We start from the raw sequence: 12,339 nt of genomic DNA on the forward strand, positions 1-12,339 counted from the left end.
GCGTGCTGGCCTTTGGTCACAGGACTCGCGGGTTCGATTCCCGCCAGGGTCGGGAATTTTAACAGTCATTGGTTAATTTCGCTGGTACGGGGGCTCGGTGTGTGTGTTGTCTCCATCATCATTTCATGCTCATCACGACGCGCAGGCTGCCTGCGGACGTCAAATCAACAGACCTGCACCTGACGAGCCGAACATGTCCTCGGACACTCCCAGCGCTAAAAGCCATACGCCATTTCATTTTTTCCTTATGCAGCCAGTCCCTGTTATGAATGGTGTGAAAATATCGCTCATAGGGTCGGTTGGCGCATGCATTTCAGTGGGCTTGGTTGACTGATATGTAATAGCAACTTCTGGCTCGGTGAGGAAAGCAACGGGAATCTACCTCACTCCTCATTTCCCTAGTGTGCCTCTTCAGTGACACCTAGGCTATCTGTGACAGCTGTTGGCGGATCTGTAGAGGATCAAATCAGCCTTCGGGCTGAATACCCAACATACACTAGTACGTTCTGTTCGTGTGCGTTTTCCAAGACTAATGTCCTATATAGAGTTGTAAAAAAATGAGTTCTAACATGGAAATAAAGCGTTTCTGGACCTGTGTCCTTTTAACATATTTTCTTCCTCTACGTGTGAGAAATGTCTCTTGAAAGTTTATCTGTACATTAATGTTACACTCTGTATACTAAATATGAATTTCACATACATTACATATTATTATTACAGTAGGCCTGATAGTATATTATATACAGTATTATTATTATTATTATTATTATTATTATTATTATTATTGTACACAGTATTATACTATAGGTATACAGTACTGTCATTTATTGAAAATGGACATGGCCTATAGAAACATACAATATTTCTATTCGTGAAATTGCAGAAGAACAAGCCTACTGTATTTATTTTGAAAAAAGTCCTCCATATCAGATGTAAACATACAAAAAGTCAGTTTGCACAGCAATATGTAATTAATTGGTCAACATATTTCAGGGCCTCGGTGGGTGTTGGGATCGTCCGCCTCATTGGGTGAATAGTCAGCGTTGAGGGTCCTGGATTCGATTCCCGGCCGGGTCTAGAATTTTAATCGCGCCTGATTATCCTCTGGTTCGGGGACTGGGTGTTTGTGCATTGTCGAAATGAGACAACGCACCACACTAACAAGCACCGCAGAAACACGCGCTAATGATTACATCCCTCCACATAGGGTTGGCGTCAGAATGGACATCCGACCGTAAAACAGGAAAAAATCCACATGAGCGATACAGGTGGGAAAAGCGGTAGAAGGAGTAGGTATTGAAACCGCACCATGTAATATTTAAGTAAATGGAGTACTGCACACAGCTGAGTCCACACTGTCAGCTTTCATATTATGTTACAAAAGCTAGGCATAGGTAGAGGACCCCTTCAATAGCTATCACTAATCTGGTACTGGCTTAGGGTGTGGGTGAAAGTTTTAAAGACAGCTGGAATTGGAACTTCATGTTCGTTGACCTATGTTAATACAGTGCTATAGCTACTTTTAGGTCCGCCTCTGTGGTGTAGTAGTTAGCGTGATTAGCTGCCACCCCCAGTGGCCCGGTTTCGATTCCTGGCTCTGCCACGAAATTTGAAAAGTGGTACGAGGACTGGAACGGGGTCCACTCAGCCTCGGGAGGTCAACTGAGTGGAGGAGGGTTCGATTCCCATCTCAGCCATCCTCGAAGTGGTTTTCCGTGTTTTCCCACTTCTCCTCCAGACAAACGCCCGGATGGTACCTAACTTAAGGCCATGGCCTTTTCCTTACCGATCCCTTCCGATCTTCCCATCCCCCCACAAGGCCCCGGTTCAGCATAGCAGGTGAGGCCGCCTGGGCAAGGTACTGGTCCTCCTTCCCACCCCACACAAAGTCTCACGCTCCAAGACACTGTCCTTGGGGTGGTAGAGATGGGATCCCTGGACGTTAAACGGCTTAACAAAGCTGCTCAAGTATGGTTGTGATAGTACAGTACAAAGATGCACTTGGAAGTTATCCGCGGTGAAATGATGAGGAATTTCTGTACGTTACCACACAAAACTTTAAACAACAGTGGTCAAGATTCATTTTAGACAGCCGGGCTGAGTGGCTCAGACGGTTAAGGCGCTGGCCTTCTAACCCCAACTTGGCAGGTTCGATCCTGGCTCAGTCCGGTGGTATTTGAAGGTGCTCAAATACGACAGCCCCGTGTCGGTAGATTTACTGGCACGTAAAAGAACTCCTGCGGGACTAAATTCCGGCACCTCGGCGTCTCCGAAGACCTTAAAAAGTAGTTAGTGGGACGTAAAACAAATAACATTATTATTATAATTTTAGACAGGTGGTGAACATACAGTGGCCGGTCCCGAGTGTAAGGAGGCCTAGAGGTCCCGGGTTCGATTTCCGGCCAGGTCCGGAATTTTTACCTGGATATGAGGGCTGATTCGAGATCCACTCAGCCTACGTGTTTACAGTTCAGGAGCTATCTGACGGTAATAGAGCCGTCTTCTAAGAAGCTAGAACTGTGTGACAAATGTGGGTGAAGTGGCGAGGTGCCGGTCAAACGTTAAGCTTGACAGCGGATGTATGGTTCGAGTCCAGACGTAAGCAAATACTTTTTAAAATGTTCATAGCTTCCTACTACAAAGGGAAACAACAGGGATCGTCAGCGTCAATGTTCATTCTTCTTCTTCTGCTTAACTTGTTTACCCTCCAGGGTCAGTTTTTGCCTCGGACTCAGCGAGGGATCCCACCTCTACCGTCTCAAGGGCAGTGTCCTGGAGATTCAGACACTTGGTTGGGGGATACAACTGGGGAGAATGACCAATAACTCACCTAAGCGGCCTCACCTGCTATGCTGAACAGGGGCCTTGTGGAGGGATGGGAAGATTGGATGGGACAGGCAAGGAAGAGGGAAGGAAGCGACCATGGCCTTAAGTTAGATACCATCCCGGCATTTGCCTGGAGAAGAAGTGGGAACCACGGAAAACCACTTCCAGGATGGCTGAGGTGGGAAGCGAACCCACCTCTACTCAGTTGACCTCCCGAGGCTGAGTGGACCCAGTTCTAGCCCTCGTACCACTTTTCAAATTTCGTGGCAGAGCCGGGAATCGAACCCGGACCTCAGGGGGGTAGCAGCTAATCACGCTAACAACTACACCACAGAGGCAGACCAATGTTCATTCAATATCTGAAACTCTTAAAACCACCAAATATGCAAATAACACTTACTTTACAAAAGGAAGTTTACATGAAGACTATGAACAGATACATCCTCAGCTAAGTACGACCGAGCGAGTTGGCCGTGCGGTTAGGGGCGCGCAGCTGTGAGCTTGCATCCGGGAGACAGTAGGTTCGAACCCCACTGTCGGCAGCCCTGAAGATGGTTTTCCGTGGCTTCCCATTTTCACACCAGGCAAATGCTGGGGCTCTACCTTAATTAAGGCCACGGCCGCTTCCTTCCAACTCCTAGGCCTTTCCTATCCCATCTTCGCCATAAGACCTGTCTTTGTCGGTGCGACGTAAAACTACTAGCAAAAAATGTTTAATGTTCAATTACATTAATATTGTATCAATATAGTACACTTTTAGATCTGTTTCGTAGCTTATGTCGTCTTCTGTGTAGATCATTCCTAGGACAAGAATCAGCTGGACATCCCGCAAGTAAATTTCTAGAAAGCAGAACTCGGGAGTAGGTGATGTGTTATCTGATCATGTAACTATTAAGAGGGGGTCCCACAGGGCTGTATTATTGGACTTTTATATTTCCTTATATATGTAAATGTTAGGAGTAAAAAACTAAAATCACAGATCAGGCTTTTTGCGGATGATGTTGTGCTGTATAGAGTAATAAGGACTCTGAGCGACTACAAAAAGACCTCGACAATGTTATGAGATGGACATCAGGTAAACGGGATGAAAAGTCAGGTTGTAAGTTTCACCAAGAGGAAAAGTCCTCTCAGGTTTAATTACTGTGTTGATGGGGTCGTAGTAAATCATGGGGATTTTTTGATGTTTTAAGATATGTTTAGTTAACCTGTTTTCATCCATTCTGTATAAATGTTCAAAAAATATCACTCTCCTCTTCCACGTTGTATCTGTTATGTTTTCTACGTTCCGGTATATTTCATCATTACTTCTTGATTTCCAGAGTCTGTAGTTCTTAGCCGACCGAGTATTTTCCGTATAATTTTTCTTTCCAGTACTTCTAATTTATGCAGCTTTTATTCAGTACTAGATATTCACTCGCGTACAGGCATTCCGGTTTGATTACACTGTTGTAGTGTTGTGTTTTGAGGTTTTTGGATAAACACTTTTTGTTGTAGATATTCGGAGTTGTACCGTATGCTCTTTCCGTCTTGTGCATCCTTTCTTCTACAGCGGACTTTTCCAAACCATTTTCTTGAATTGTTTCCTCCAAATATCTGAATTTATTTACCTTCCTTATTCGACCAATTTATGTTATTATAAATTCTGGAGCATTTGTTATATTTGTCATAAATTTTCCTTCTTCTCATTATTATTATTATTATTATTATTATTATTATTATTATTATTATTATTATTATTACTAGAGGTGGGAGAAATGTGTGCTCAGAACATCAGGATTCTGGGAATTAACAGCTCGAGGACCATGGCAGTGAAAAGGAAATATTGAGGTAGACCCATTCTCACAATGGTCTGCCGTGCCCGAAGATGGTTTCCCATTTCCACACGAGGCAAATGCTGTAGCTGCACCTTTAAAACATGCCACGGCCGATACCTTGCCAGTTCTAGCTCTTTCCCATCCTTGTGTCGCCGAAAACCTTTGATATGTTACTGTGATAAATCACCAGAAAAAGCTAAAATAGAAAAGAGAAATGAAACAGTTAATTAAGGCAGTTGTTTAAATAACTGACGAGGGGCAATAACAGAACACGAGAAAGTGAGAAAAAAAATGAGAAAACATTATTAAATTAAATGGCGTAGGCCTATGGCTTTTAATGCCGGGAGTGTCAGAGGACAAGTTCGGCTCGCCAGATGCAGGTCTTTTCATTTGACGCTCGTAGGCGACCTTCGCGTCGTGATTAGGATGATATCATGATGAAGACGACACATATACCCAGTCCCCGTGCCAGCGAAATTAACCAATTATGATTAAACTTTCCAACCCCCAGGGAATCGAACCCGGGACCCCTGTGACCAAAGGCCAACACGCTAACCATTTAGCCATGGAGCCAGACTAGATAAAATGATACGTGTTTAGGAGAGAATGACACGACAGTCTTTCGTCCGAACCCCTGGAAGAATGATTGGTGGAGCAGATTTTGGTTCAAAGGGCCCAGGGCTCTGTGTTTGTGTGTGTCAATGCACAACAAAACTCAACACACCACACAGAATAGATCCCTCCACATAGGTTAGGTACCAGGAAGGCCATCCGGCCGTCAAATTGGGCCGTGTCCTCAGGTAACGACACTGATCGCATCAGTTGGTACAAAAAGCGGCGGAGATGGAATGTATGCGCTAAAGTGAGAAGAATATTTACATGTTTCGGAAGTAAATTTTTGTGTTTATTTTTTCTTCTTCTACCAATTTTTCCCACACCTTGATGGGGTTGCGGTTGGGAACTGTGCTCAACATGCAGACTTCGTTTTACGGTCGGATGCTCTTCCTGACATCAAACCTATGTGGAGAATTGTATCCACTGTTGTGTGTTTCTGTGTTGTGTGTAATGAGGGGAAATAAAAAACGCCCAGTCCCCAGTCAGAAGAATTAACCATACACGTTTAAAATCCCCGACTCTGTCGGGAATCGAACCTGGGTTTCTCTGAACCGAAGGTCTCGGAGGTGACCATTCAGTCAAGCAGATGCACTGGTGTTAGTTATAAAATAATTCTTCAAATGAACACAATGACTTATACTGTGTTAACGAATGGAGTAAACGTTGTATAAGCACTCTTAATTGCCGAAATTACTATTGAGTGATTAAAATCTACACATTAACTCTATTCCTAAACTTTAATTACAATTTAAGACATTATTTTGTATGTAATATTATTTCTTTCTTAATCCGTTTACCGCCCAGGGATCCCACCTCAAGGACAGTGTCTTGGAGCGTGAGACTTTTGTCGGGGATACAAATGGGGAGGAGGACCGGTACCTCGCTCAGGCGGCCTCACCTGCTACGCTGAACAATGGCCTTATGTGGGGCGGGCAGGGGTGTGGGTTTGAGAAAATCGGAAGAGATAGACAATGAAGAGGGAAGGAAGCGGCCGTAGCCTTAAATTGGGAAACCACGGAAAACCACTTCGAGTATGGCTGAGGTGGGAATGGAACCCCCACTATACTCAGTTGACCTCCGGAGGCTGAGTGGACCCCATTCCAGCGCTCGTACTACTTTTCAATTTCGTGACAGAGCCGGGAATCGAACCCGGGCCTCGGGGGGGGGGGGGGTGGCAGCCAGTCACACTAACCACTACACCACAGAGGCGAACTGCAAGTAATATCAGAGTTAAATTTCCTGATTTGAACATGTTAGCATGCGCCTGTGTGCTGTAGTGGCTGCCACCCCTGGAGGTCCTGGTTTGATTTCCGGCTCTACTACGAAATTTGAAAAGTGGTACGAGGGCTGAAACGGGGTCCACTCAGCCTCGGGAGGTCAACTGAGTAGAGGGGGGGGGGTCTATTCTCTCCTCAGCCATCCTCGAAGTGGTTTTCCGTGGTTTCCCACTCCTTCTCCAGGCAAATCCCGGGATGGTACCTATCTTAAAGCCATGGTCGCTTCCTTCCCTCTTCCTTGTTTATCCCTTCCAATCTCCCTACCCCCCACAAGGCCCCTGTACAGCATAACAGGTGAGGCCGCCTGGACGAGATACTAGTCCTCCTCCCCAGTTGTATCCCCCGACCCGAAGTCACACGCTCCTTTAGGCGGTGGAGGTGGGCGAGGAAGAAAACACCCCTGGAGGGTTAACGGATTACGAAAGAAAGAACATGTTAGCTTGACTCTGTGGACATACAAGTACTTGCAATGTTGTATGGCCCGCCTTGTTGAGGCGCTGAAGTCTAAACCGTCTGACACCGTGGTTAGACGGTTCGAGTCCCGTTGTTCGAAAAAAAATTTACAATCAGAATGTTGGCCGCCAGGGTAGCGGAGGTGGTGGTATACGATTCCTAATCTCCAGATTGCGTGCCGAAAGCCTGGATTAAATTCCAAATCTCTCCGCAGTGCTCGTGTGGAGTGAGGGCATATGACGCTGTTGATGGTGATTCGTCCGTCGGATGGAGACCTTAACACTTGAGCAGACCCCTTGGTGCTACTCGACAGGAGTAGGCTATGTGCCGGCACTGGGTTTCACCCTCTCGCTTCGTACTATCATATACCACGTCATTCATTAACTCCTCTGATGTGTCTGACGTCAGGAAGGGCATCCGGTCATAAAAACCCGCCAAAACAGATACATCTCATCTCATACCCGACCCCATAAAGTACCGGGACACGGGTTGGACAAACAACAAACAAACAAATAATTTTGTTGTTGTTTCTTTATCTCTCGCACTCTTGTAAATCTACCATTTTATTTCATTGCCCATTATTTAATACTCACCTTTATTACAAGTCCTAAGTGTTCAAGATGTTAGTTACACCATCATGATCATGACCATATTGTGTGGCTCCACATGGCTAAATGTTTAGCGTGCTGGCCTCTGTCCCAACGGGACCCGGGTTCCATTCCAGGCCGGGTCGGGGATTTTAACAATCGTTGGTTAAATCAAGTGGCTCGGGGGCTCGGTGTGTGTACCGTCTTCATCGTTAGAATTCATCATAGTAGAGCCTCTTTCTCACACGCGCAAGTCGCCTATACGGCGTCAACTCGAATGACCTCTACCAGGCCTCTTTATGACCATATTACAGTAATGACAGAACTGTCGCGAATTGAAGACAATACTGTCGACATCACCAAAATATCTATTATCAATCCACCATCATCTGAGTTCCCCTGATGGCTCTTATGCAGTAATACAATAATGTTGTTGGTTTTACGTCCCACAAACTCTTCCTGCTTTCGGAGACGCCGAAGATACGGATTTTTTCCCCGCAGGAGTTCTTTGCGTCGTTGCAAATCTACCAAAACGAGACTGCTTTACTCCGTCTGAGCGAGGCAGCCGTCTCATAATAATAATAATAATAATAATAATAATAATAATAATAATAATAATAATAATAATAATAATAATAATAATTCAACAAACTGCCAGATGAACACCTCTCTTATTCTTGATTTTACCCTCAGATAGCCCTCGAATACTTAGACTTATCTCCAATGCTATATGGAGAAGACCTGTTTGCTTTGTGTAATTTCAGCCGATGTACCACTGGGTTGCGAAGTTAACGACCTAGTGTTCCTTCCTCTCCCGAGAACGTGCTCTGGAACAATGTCACTACGAAAGAAACCAAACATTAAGTACCTATGATGCGTAATCTCCCAGGATGATAGATTAATACATGAAATTGAATCACAGAGCAGCAAAGCTAATGCTGTGCGATCTACGATATTCTGTAAGAAAGAATTCGGACAGAAACATTCAGTCACTACTGATCTGCATTTAGGGCAGTCGCCCAGGTGGCAGATTCCCTACCTGTTCTTTTCCTAGCTTTTTCGTAAATGATTGCAAAGAAATTGGAAATTTATTGAACATCTCCCTTGGTAAGTTATTCCAGTGCCTAACTCCTCTTCCTATAAACGAATATTTACTCCTATTTGTCCTCTTGAATTTCAACTTTATCTTCATATTGTGATCTTTCCTATTTTTAAAGACACCCCTGAAACTTATTCGTCTACTAATATCATTCCACGCCATCTCTCCGCTCACATATCGGAACATACCACTTAGTCGAGCAGCTCGTCTCCTTTCTCCCAAGTTTTCCCAGCCCAAACTTCGCAACATTTTTGTAACGCTACTCTTTTGTCAGAAATGAAATGGCGTATGGCTTTTAGTGCCGGGAGTGTCCGAGGACATGTTCGGCTCGCCAGGTGCAGGTCTTTTGATTTGACACCCGTAGGCGACCGGCGCGTCGTGATGAGGATGAAATGATAATGAAGACGACACATACACCCAGCACCCGTGTCAGCGATATTAACCAGTGATGGTTAAAATTAGCGGTCCTGCCGGGAATCGAACCCGGGGCCTCTGTAACCAAAGGCCAGCACGCTAAACGTTTAGCCATGAAGCCGGACTCTTTTGTCGGATATCACCCAGAACAAATCGAGCTGCTTTTCTTTGGATTTTCTGCAGTTCTGGAATCAAGTAATCCTGGTAAGGGTCCCATACACTGGAACCATACTCTAATTTGGGTCTTACCAGAGATTTATATGCCCTCTCCTTTACACCCTTACTACAATACGTAAGTACCCTCATAACCATGTGCAGAGATTTGTACCGCTTATTTACAATCATATTTATGTGATTACCCCAATGAAGATCTTTTCTTATATTAACAACTAGGTAATTACAATGATCCCAAAAGGAACTTTCACCCCATTAGTGCAATAATTAAAACTGAGAGCACTTTTCCTATTTGTGAAACTCACAACCTGACTTTTAAACCCATTTATCATCATATCATTGCCTGCTGTCCATCTCACAACATTATCGTGGTCATTTTGCAGTTGCTCACAATCTTGTAACTTATTTATTACTCTATAGAGAATAAAATCATCCGCAAAAAGCCTTACCTTTGATTCCACTTTTACACATATTATTGATTTATTATATACAGTATATATAAGAAAACATAGTCCGACTCGTTGGCTGAATTGGTCAGCGTACTGTCCTTCGGTTCAGATGGTGATTAATTCGTCTGGCTCGGGGACTGGGTGTATGTGTCCGTCCCAACACTTTCCTCATCATATTCATACAACACACCACACTACCAACCACCACAGAAACACGCAATAGTGATTACATCCCTTCATATAGGGTTGGCGTCAGGAAGGGCATCCGACCGTAAAGCAGGGCCAGATCCACATTGTGCCACGCAGTTAGCACCCGCGACCCCACAGGTGTGGGGAAAAACGGTAGCAAAAGAAGATAAAAAACATAAAGATCCAATAATACTGCCTTGAGGATTTCCCCTCTTAATTATTGTGGGTGGAAATTATATTTTCATCGGTCTGTATCCAGACCGACTTCGTTGTATGGGATTGAAAGCTGGGTGGACTCAGGATGATACTACTACTAAAAGTTTTCACTCCGTACCCTGATGGGGTACGGTAGGTCTCCTAGAGGGTAACGCCCTCTCTCGGGCCTGGAGATGTGTTGAGGTGATTTGAGGTGCGGAGAAGGGGAGCTTTCGTGACCTATATACGATAGATAGATAGATAGATAGATAGATAGATAGATAATGTATTTATCCTGGCAAAGTTAGGTACAGCTGTCCCTGCCTTACACTTAGCGTAACTACAGTGGAAACAGTTTATAGCGACATCGCCTTTAACGACGTACTGGTTATAACGGCGAAATCTAACGGTCCCGTCTAAATCCTATATGAACACTGTGTTCAAAAAATTGCTTACTACGACATATCGTATAAAGCGTCGTATTTTGATCAGATTTTCGGACACATGTATCGGCTGTAACGTCCAATGTTGGTTTTTGTTTGTTACATATTTGGGGTCGGCCTCTGTGGTGTAGTGGTTAGTGTGATTTGCTGCCACCTCTGAGGCTTGGATTCGATTCCCGGCTCTGCCACGAAATTTGAAAATTGGTATGAGGGCTGGAACGGGTTCCACTCAGCCTCGGGAAGTCAGCTAGGTAGAGGTGGGTTCGATTCCCACCTTAGTCATCCTGGAAGTGGTTTTTCGTGGTTTCCCACTTCTCCAGGCAAATGCCGGGATAGTACCTAACTTAAGGCCACGGCCGCTTCCTTCCCCCTTCCTTGTCTATCCCTTCCAATCTTTCCATCCCCCACCAATGCCCCTGTTCAGCATAGCGGGTGAGGCCGCCTGGGCGAAGTACTGGTCATCCTCCCCAGTTGTATTCTCCGACTCAGTGTCTCACGCTCCAGGACACTGCTCTTGAGGCGGTAGAGGTGGAATCCCTCGCCGAGTCCCAGGGAGAAACCAACCCTGGACGGTAAACAGATTAAGAAAGAACATACTTGGGGATTGCTGACAACAACGTAACGCTTATTGTTGTAGATAGTCAAGGCAGGCATCGCTGTGAAGATGACGCAGAAGAAAATGAAAGTGTTTAATAATGAAGAAAAGTCGCACGTAATATGGCGATTAAAAATCGAAGAAATCGGGTGTATCACACTGAACGATTTCTACAATATGGAAGGACGGAGAGAAGACAAAATCTTTAAAAAATCAAATGAGCCAGATCATCTGAGCACGAAGATATTGAAGAATCTTCACTACGATAGTTTAAGCAGCAAAGAACGACTGTTGGATCAATGGACGTACTCTTGAAGCGAAAGCCAGTGAAATTCTTCGCAGTCCTACTCCATAAATACTGTACCGTACTGTAAATACAGTATTTCAGTAACGTGTTTGTGGTAATTCTTTCAATTAACCATGTAAGTGTGAAGCCTAACACTTGTAGATATTACATTTTTAGTAAAGAAGAAAGAACCGGTTTGTGCGACTATTGGCTATAACGAGCAGTTCCTTCGGGCACGTTATAACCGATTTCGACTTCAGTAACAAAGTGAAGTTGATAACTAACTAATTACATATTATTAAAAAGTAGCCTATCATAAACTATGGTGAGCTATAGTTAACAGTAACTACTTGTACATTAAAATTACAAAAGTCAACGGGAAAGAACACAATGATACAGAAAAGGAGTACAGTTTTTAAGATGTACGTAAACAATAAAGTTGTAAAAAAAACGAGAAATACTAAGCAAAATAGAAATATGTGTGAAATATAACTCTTGTTCTGTGAGTTTCCACCCAAGTTGAGAAACGTACAGGAGAGGAAGATATTTAAAAGAAAAGAGAACGATGAAGTAGGAAAGTGATTACGTCTTGCTGCTTTGTTATTTGTACCTTTCCATCAGATATTTTGCGTGTGCATTCGTGGACACTGCTCTTGAGGCTGGTTGTTTACTTCACGAGCTGCAGTTCTTGTGAAGGAATTGCCTTATGCTGAGGACTTGTAAGGATATGCACGTTCTTTGCTGTTGTGTTTTTTCTGTGGTGTAATGAGAGATTACAGAAACGTTCTTTGTGATAAGGACATTAATAGTTCGTTGTAGTAAGGTTAGGCAGTGAAGATTACGTCTGTCTTGTAGATGGAGCCAGCCGAGTTTGGTGTAGGACGATGTCCCATGGTCTGTGTATTTAAGGTTGTAGATGAACC

The 12,339-nt window shown here is 44.1% G+C and overlaps 1 protein-coding gene across 2 annotated transcripts in view; it reads left to right on the top strand.

Annotated features, from left to right (window-relative positions):
- Galphao (G protein alpha o subunit) overlaps nucleotides 1-12,339 on the top strand; it is a 1,276,387-nt gene that overhangs the window by 1,198,585 nt on the left and 65,463 nt on the right. The gene's annotated exons all lie outside the window — the stretch shown is intronic.

The sequence above is a fragment of the Anabrus simplex genome, chromosome 2, assembly GCF_040414725.1.
Source record: "Anabrus simplex isolate iqAnaSimp1 chromosome 2, ASM4041472v1, whole genome shotgun sequence".
Taxonomy (NCBI): domain Eukaryota; kingdom Metazoa; phylum Arthropoda; class Insecta; order Orthoptera; family Tettigoniidae; genus Anabrus; species Anabrus simplex.